Below are 8914 nucleotides of genomic sequence, written 5' to 3'. Positions count from 1 at the left end.
AGGATCACGTGACTGAAGATTGGAGCATTGAAGTTGAAAACTCATCTTTAAAATCACTGGAATAAATTATTAAATTAATTTATAAACTACTTTTGAAAAGTTATTTTATCGTGCAAAAACATTTCACAATTTTACAATTTGTACTGTATTTTTGATGAAATAAATGCAGCTTTGGTGAGCAGGAGAAGCTTATTTTAAAACATTTAAAAATCCTAATGACCCTAAACTTTTGACCGGTAGTGTACATTTGTTTATTTATTTAATTTTTGGAAAGTTTTGCGTGCAGTTTCTTATTAAAGTAAATGCCATGTACAAAATGATGTCAAATTTGTCTAACAAATTACTAAAAACTAAAAAAGTATGTCATTCTTATTTTGTTGTTGTAATTTTTACTTTTTTTTTAAAATATATATATTTTGCAAATCTTTAAAGGCTGATTTTGAGCCCGTTTCTCCCCATAGTTTGGACAATCCTAAGTAATGCCCCAATTATCGTGGTGGTTCTAAAAATTATCTAATTAAATTCCCTGCGGTGTGAGGTGTGTTAAGTGTGAATTAATCTGCTCGGAAGAACATTGGAGGTGCTCTGATCACGAATTGTAAATATTCAATATGTTGAATAGATGTTGGACAGCAGAGAAAGAGGCTTAGCTTGTCGAATTGTGGCAACAGCACAAATGTTTATTTGCTTATTCGTCCACCATGCTTATTCTCATAATGAGAGATTTTGCAAGATTTCCTGTGCTTAAATTAGGGAATCCGTTGGTGTGTGGTGTGCAGTCTTTGTCACCTCATGGCCACATTCTTTAGGAGCAAAATGGTGAAATCAAGGATTGTTTTGTCCTTACATTTGTAGTCTCTAACATTTTTGAAAATGTTTTTAAAACTATTATTGGATTTTAAGGTAACACTTTATTTTGATGGTCCATTTGAGTATTAGTAGACTGTCCATTTGAGTATTAGTAGTTGATACGCTCCTTCAATACACATTTAACTGACTATAAGAAACTTTGCAAGTACATGTCAACTTACACTAACCATAACCCCAACCCCAACCTAACAGTCTACTTATAATCTAATAAAAATTAGTTGGCATGTAGATGCAATGTAACTTAAATTCAACACAAACGGACCATTAAAATAAAATGTGACCAATTTGGTAAACTATTTTACTGTGTGCCCAACTTGAAATGCTTTTTGCACTTTTATTTGAAGTCTTACAAAAACTGTGTAGCACTGAATAGGGTATTTTCCGAAGCATAGGACTTTTAATTTGCCAGTAACCTGGGTTAAGCGCTTCCGGTAAACTGTATGCAAATGCAAAATCGGCGCGTTTAAGGTCTGTTTTCTTTAATAATCTGCGATCTCCACTGGCTGAGTGATATCTGATATAAAGTCTCAGATTGTACAAGAAGCACTGCATTAAATTACATTTTTCCCCGCCATGTGTTTATAATATAAACATTTATTTTACCCCAATATATTCAATGGAGCTTCTGCGCTAGCCTGCAAATTCTGACAGGTGTGTGCGAGTAAACGGCTTTTGTCTCATTTTACGCTTGAGCAACTAAATGAATGCCAAAGTCTATTTAACTGATTGTATTGTAATTGCATTACAAGATCGATGCTGTAAAAAGAATCGTGTAAAATAGAAAAAAATTCACAATAACAGGTCACAGGAAGTTTATCAGTATGGGAACAACCCTAGCTCGTCATATACCCTATTAAGCCTCTTTAAATGAATCATGATCACCATGTGTATGCATTATTTAAAAGCATTTCAGTAAACAATACAGTAGACTTGTTACAATCCAGAAAAATCAAAACAGACATCAACAGAATGACCACCACTCCAAAACATGGAAGCAAATGGTTAGAGTTTGATTAAAGACTTCCAAATCAGCAACAACAACGACAAAATAAAAAAGTGAATTAACTTTCATGGATAAATCTTGTCACGGGGAGTCTCCAGATTCACTGATTTAAATGATCCAGTCAAAATGAGTCTCCAGTTAATGATTCATTGACTCAGATGATCTTGTCACAGCAAGTCTCAAGATAGCGATACACTGATTCAAATGATCAATGTCATTTTGTCAAAGTGAGTCTTAATTGTTAGGTGATTGAGATCATCTGGTCATCATGAGTCTTCAGTTATAATGAGAGTTAGCGAAATAAACTTTTTGTAAATTTTGATCTCACAAGGACTTGAAAATAACCACAGAATTATTTTTATCAGTGCACATAAGTAGGGACAGACAGAATTTGTGGACATTTTTTACTATTTCTGCACAGAATTTTGTAAAGAATCTGAGGATTTTTGTGGAATGATTTTTGGGAGTATTATAACTAAAAATGTAATAAATTAAATTAAAACAAATAATACCTTTTTCAACTTTTATTTAATGTTTACAATGTAAATCCAATGCTATCCACTTATTTGGTAAATAAAGCAAGTCTCTCATATAATATATCAACTAATAGACAAAAAATATTACTTCACAAACTGTATTGTAAAAAAAATCATACGAACGTTTTTATATTAGTCAATAATATTACTGAAAATGACTTCAAAACTGAATTAATATAAATTTACACACATTTACACAAGTAAATAAATAGACTCGATGGGATAGAAATCTGCCGAAATCTGATAGATTCCGTGTGGACCTATACATAACCCACACACCAACATGTTAAATACACAGTCCAAATATGTTGATGATGATGGTCTTACTATAAGTGTGTTTGTGTGTATGTGTAGCCATGTGCAGTGTGTGTTTATGGCATTGCGATTTACATAAGAAAAATGCACGAAAATAGCTGTGCTATACTCGGACGGACTGACTGACTCTCTCACTTTTGGTCTGGACACTGATGCATGAGGAGCTCCTCGCTGCTTTTAATGAGCGCAAAGAAACACACAGCCACAGAGCTGCTGCTGTTCCCTGACTCTAACTGTACATGATGTCTTCTTTCCTGGGCTTTGTGTGATGGATGGATTCTGTGTTAGACATATACTGTAGTGAGGAGTTCAGTTTTGTCGCTGTCCGCGGTGCTGAAAACCTGCAAGTCTGCAATGCTGTTGTTATTATTATTCTTTCACTACAGATAAACACACATGAAAATCTGAGTTTCTAACAGCCTACTTTTTGTAAACTAAGCTGAACTAGTAGTTAGTCCGGCTGTATCGATATGCTATAGACTTCTGCAGTTCCAGATGAATAAGTTATGATGTCCTGACTGGGATTGAAGCACTGACCTTTCTAAGACACGTCCTTGGCCTTTGTGCACCAGTACAAAGGCCGGTAAGAAGAAAGTAGCAGAGCAATTTTTAGTGTCCGGCTGAAGAGTCATGCATTGATTCCAAAGCACACTATGTTAGGATTCCTCGACAAACCACACTACAAAGGTCATTGTGCAGAATCTGACAGCAGCTTTGTGTGTGCGCGTGCTTGTTATCTATCAGGGGGGTTGTGTTGTGTGTTTATGTGTGTGTTTTGTGGAAGTCAGGCAGTGGGTCAGTCAAACACCCAACTCAGCATTTCTGCTGGCGAACACTAATGTGATTTAGCCTTATCCTGAGGCTAAAACCAGCACAGAGGGGATGGACAGGAAAACGATCTTAGTGGAGGTCAACAACACACACGAGTCCACAGCCATTGACATGCATAGTGTGTTCTCACACTCTCACACTCATTAAATTAAGGGGACCCTTCTCATGCGATCATTGTAGGTATGTTCTCAGGTTGTAGTAAATAACCATACACTGTTAACAATTTCCTGAAAAAAAGTTATTTGCCAGTAACTTACTGTAAATAAAGTACAGCAAAAATACTGTATTTACATTTATAGCACCTTTTTTCTTGCCGTGTATGTATTTAGACTATTGTATATGTTCGTAAAATATTAAGTCATTTTATCAATGCATCTTTAAAATACAGTAACATACTGCATAATAGTTCTATAGTAAAAATCAATTCATATTACAGTTCATATTTCCAGTAACATACTGTAAATCAGTTACAGCAAAATACTGTATTAATAGTTACAGCACAGTTAATATTGCTGTATATGCATTTACAGTATTGTATGTGTTTACTGTAAAATATGTAGTAATTTTCACAATGCAACTTTAAAATACAGTAACATGCTGCATAAATGTCCTGCAGTGTAAATCAGTTCATATTACAGTTCATATCACCAGTAATGTACTGTAAATCATTTACAGTAAAAAATACTGTAATAATAGTTACAGCACCATTTATATTGCTGTATAGGTATTTACAGTATTGTACGATATATGTTCGAAAAATATACTGTCATTTTATCAATGCATATTTAAAATACAACAACCTACTGCATAATGATCCTACAGTAAAAATCTGTTTATATTACAGTAAAGATCTCCGGTAACATGTTGTAAATCAATTACAACAAAAAATACTGAATTAGTATTTACAGAATTATTTACATTACTGTATATTTATTTACAGTATTGTATATCTTTACTGGAAAATATAGTCATTTTGTCAATATGCCTTTAAAATACAATAACATACTGCATGACGATCCTACAGCAAAAATCTATTTATATTATAGTTTATATTGCCAGTACTGGAAATCAATTACAGCAAAAATACTGTATTAGTATTTAGTGCACCGTTTAACTTGCTGTATATTTATTTACAGTATTGTATATCTTAACTGGAAAATATACAGTCATTTTGTCAATGCATCTTTAAAATACAATAACCTACTACATAATGATCCTACTGTAAAAATCAGTTCATGTAACGTACTGTAAATCAATTACAGCACCATTTGTATTGTTGTAAATGTATTTACAGTATTGTATAGGTTTACTGTAAAATACACTGTAATTTTCACAATGCAACTTTAATATACAGTAATATACTGCATAATTGTCCTACAGTAAAATTCAGTTCATTTTAGAGTTAAATACTGGGTATTTTACAAAAATTGTTAACAGTGTAGCACATGTTAGTATACAAAATACAAGTTGGCAACACTTTTAATAACTGCACACTTAAATCACTTGTTAAGCATTTGCAAATAGTTTATTATTTCTTAAGCATTAACTTTACATTAATAGATATTAGTAAGCAGTTTATAGAAACAGCAATAAATGCTGTATTCTTACTGTATAAGCACATGTATAATGTGCTTAATGTTTGTATTGTCATGCTTTGTTAATAATTATTGTTCATTACTAAATTAATATTATTTATTATTCAAGTTAAGTATTATTTACAAATCAGTTATTTATTAGTAGTTGGTAGTTTTTAAGATCATAAAGAACCATTCAAATGAACATTTACGCATTTTTTGTAGACATGTAGTATTAGTTATACAGTATGTTAATTAATGCTATATTAACAGGTTTTCCCAAAGCTTTTTGAGCTAATCTGAATCTCTTATAAATGACAATTAAAGCCTCAGTTATATTCTAAACAGGAAAAGGAAATGAACGACAGTATGATTTGGAACAAAATAAATCATTTCAAGATACAAAAATAAAACTGCCAAGTAAATGAAATGAAATATAAAGCTTATCTAAATAATTAAATAAAATAAAAACTTTACTGTTTAAACATTTCTGAATCACTGGAGTGTCAAAATAGTTTTTGTACATGCAACAAAACAATTAAAACAATATAATAATTAACATTATGATAAAACATTTGTTTTCTTTTGTGATATTTAGAATAGACTTCTCATTTTACTTCTAATTTTAATTAGATTATCATAACCTCTTTTCCCCATTTAAAAAAATCAAACTATTTTAGTTGCTCATTTTGAAATCTTCAGGGTTGTGATATAACTTGATACACAACCCTTTAGAACAAGTTCACACACTTGTTTTTGCACAAGAAATGTCCTTGGCTTTACCCTGCCATCATGCATAATCATATGGGTCTAGAGATGTCATTGTGTAACAGCAAGATTAAGGTCAACATGTACAAACGTGAATGAGAAAGTGAAGAAGAGAGCGAGATAAAGCTGGCCTTTATCAAAGTCAGCGGCTGCCCTTTTCTCCTTGAGTGGAATGTGTGCACTCTGCTTAAGTCTGTTGACAGTGCATGCGGTATTCAGGATGTGTTTGGATTATGGCGTGCGATAGGGCTCTCGCGCACTTCAAACACTCGCGCACACACTTGTTTTCATTAGGCACGGATGCTGAGAGGCCGGATTTGATGTTGACCTCCATTATGAGCGTCGGGGTAAAGACATCACGCCTGTCCCTTTGCAGCCAACTAAACGCCGCAAACAGGCAAATGCACGTAATTGCTTACACTCTGGTAATGTCAAATCAAATCTAACCAGGGTCAAGCTGAATATTATGCCGCCATGCTGGGTTTCTGTTCTCTCATGCTGATGAAACACAAAAAAGGCAATGAAGGAAATCAGCAGTTGATTATGGGGAAGTGGATTGAGCTTTTGGAGTGCTGGCTCATATATTGGATCATAACAAAGCTCTGCTGGATTCTGGCTTTACAATGGATCTTATGAAAGCTTGTTTCTGGCATATAGTGCATCCTTATGAGGTTCATCAGGCAATTCTGAATTTTTATTGTGATAGTCAGAATTGAGCAATATGTTTTAGGAGAAAATTCTGGAATTTAAAATATAAAGTAACAGTTGCAAGTAAAAAAAAGCTTAATTATGATATGAATAAGGGGAAAATTAGAATATGAAATATTTCTAGAAGAAGAGACAGAAATGGTCAGATATAAATGAACAATGATATTAGTAATAATAATAATAATTCATTATTATTATTATTATTATTATTGTGGTTGTTGTTGTAATGTTTTTCCCTTGTTATTTTTATTACTATTATTTTTAGTTTGTTTTCTTATTCTTCGTATATTATCATTATTATTGTAATATTGTTTTTTCCTCTTATTATTCTTCTCATTGCTTTGTTTTCTGCATCTTTTTCTTTTTTACTTTTTCTTCCTTTTATTCATTCTATTTAATTTTCTTCTTCTTGTGGGGGATGTTTTTTGTAACATCCACAAAAAATGTGGATGTTAATTTAGAAATGTGCCACTTTTCTGTGGGGAAATATTTAGAATTGAAATACAGTGGGGGGAAAGTATTCAACACAACGTGCTTTTTTCTGGGAAAAATATTCTGAAGGAGCTGTTGACGTGGAATTGAACCAGATTTTGGTAAAAACCCAAACAATACAAACATAAAAATATATAAAACCAGAAAAAAATCTATGGAATCTGATCTTTATTTTGTATTTTCTATTGGATTCAAGTCAGGTGATTGGCTGGGCCATTCTACCGCTTGATTTTCTTTATCTGAAAGCATTTGAGAGTTTCCTTGCCAGTGCTTTGGATCATTGTCTTGCTGAAATCTGCATCATCCTGCTAATGTCGATGTTGGACTGAAGCAGCTGATATTAATTTACAATAACAAAGGGCAGAGGGTTGCTGAAGATCTACTGAGAGATTTCAGTTGCTGTCTGGGCTATCACTGCCTTTCTACAGCTCCCTTTCTTCATGTGTTCAATACTTTTTTCCTGTGTCATTTCCTTTTATTACACTTAACTTAATGTGTTAAGTAATTAATCTTGTTTTCTTTGCATGTATAGATTTCTTTGATTGTTACCAACATCTGGTGAAAATTTCAAGTCAACGGCACCTCACAGTTCAGTTTTTTTAGTAAATAACAATAAATGGATGCATTAGGTCTAGATTAGCTTAATAAAAACATTTGAGATTAAACACTCTGCTAAGAAAAAATGCATAGTCAACACCTCTAACTACCAATAGAGAAAAGTGTTAATTGTCCCTGTCCCTGTCCCTATATATATATATATATATATATATATATATATATATATATATATATATATATATTTCTTTTTTTTTTTTTTTGCAGTTAAATCATGATTCATGTGCTTTACTCTGTGGTGCCCAAATCCAGACAAATGCTTTTGTGATGACCCGTCTTCCAGGACACCAGAGGCAAACACTTCTTTGTGTGGTTATCAGTATTTGTGTTTGCTGAGGGATGTGCCATAATCACATTGGGTTCAGGAGGTGTGTAGTGGATGAATGACATTCATAGCACCAGATCTCTTTCTTTCTATCTCTCTCTTTGTGTGCATCTTTCTGTTTTTTGTTTAGTTTTCCATGGAGTGCATCATAAAAGTATTCATCACTCTGTTTCTGTTTACACTCTTCCCTACACCCACTCTATATCTAGTCTTCAGTTAGCGATTATCTGATTTAAATGATCCAGTCAGAGCGAGTTTCCAGTTAATTAATTGATTCAAATGATCTTGTCATGGGGAGTCTCCAGTTAGTGATTCACTGATTTAAATGATTCAGTCAAAATGAGTCTCCAGCTAATGATTCATTGATTCAGATAATCTTGTCACAGCAAGTCTCCAGTTAGCAATTCACTGATTCAAATGATCATTTAGTCAAAGTGAGTCTCTAGTTAATTGTTAGGTGATTAAGATCATCTGGTCATCACAAGTCTTCAGTTAATGATTCATTGATTCAGATGATCTGGTCACAGTTAATGATTCAGTGGTTTAGATTATCTGGTCACAGCGAGTCTCCAGTTAATGATTAGATGATTCCAATTATCTAGTCACAGAGAGTCTTAATGATTCACTGATTCAGATTGTCTGGTGACGATGAGTCTCCAGTTAATGATTAATTTATTCATATTGTCTGGTCACAGTGAGTATCTAGTTAATGAGTAGAGGATTCAGATTATCTGGTCATTGTGAGTCTTCAGCTAATGATTCAGCGATTCAGATTATTTGGTCGCCATAAAGATGCGGTCACACTGGACTTTTCTCCCCATAGACTTCCATTCATACGCACGCAAATGCGTCAGACCGGAAACACAAGGTCATGCGT

This window comes from Danio aesculapii, chromosome 3 (genome assembly GCF_903798145.1).
Source record: "Danio aesculapii chromosome 3, fDanAes4.1, whole genome shotgun sequence".
NCBI lineage: Eukaryota > Metazoa > Chordata > Actinopteri > Cypriniformes > Danionidae > Danio > Danio aesculapii.
Note: the sequence above shows the minus strand (reverse complement) of the source record.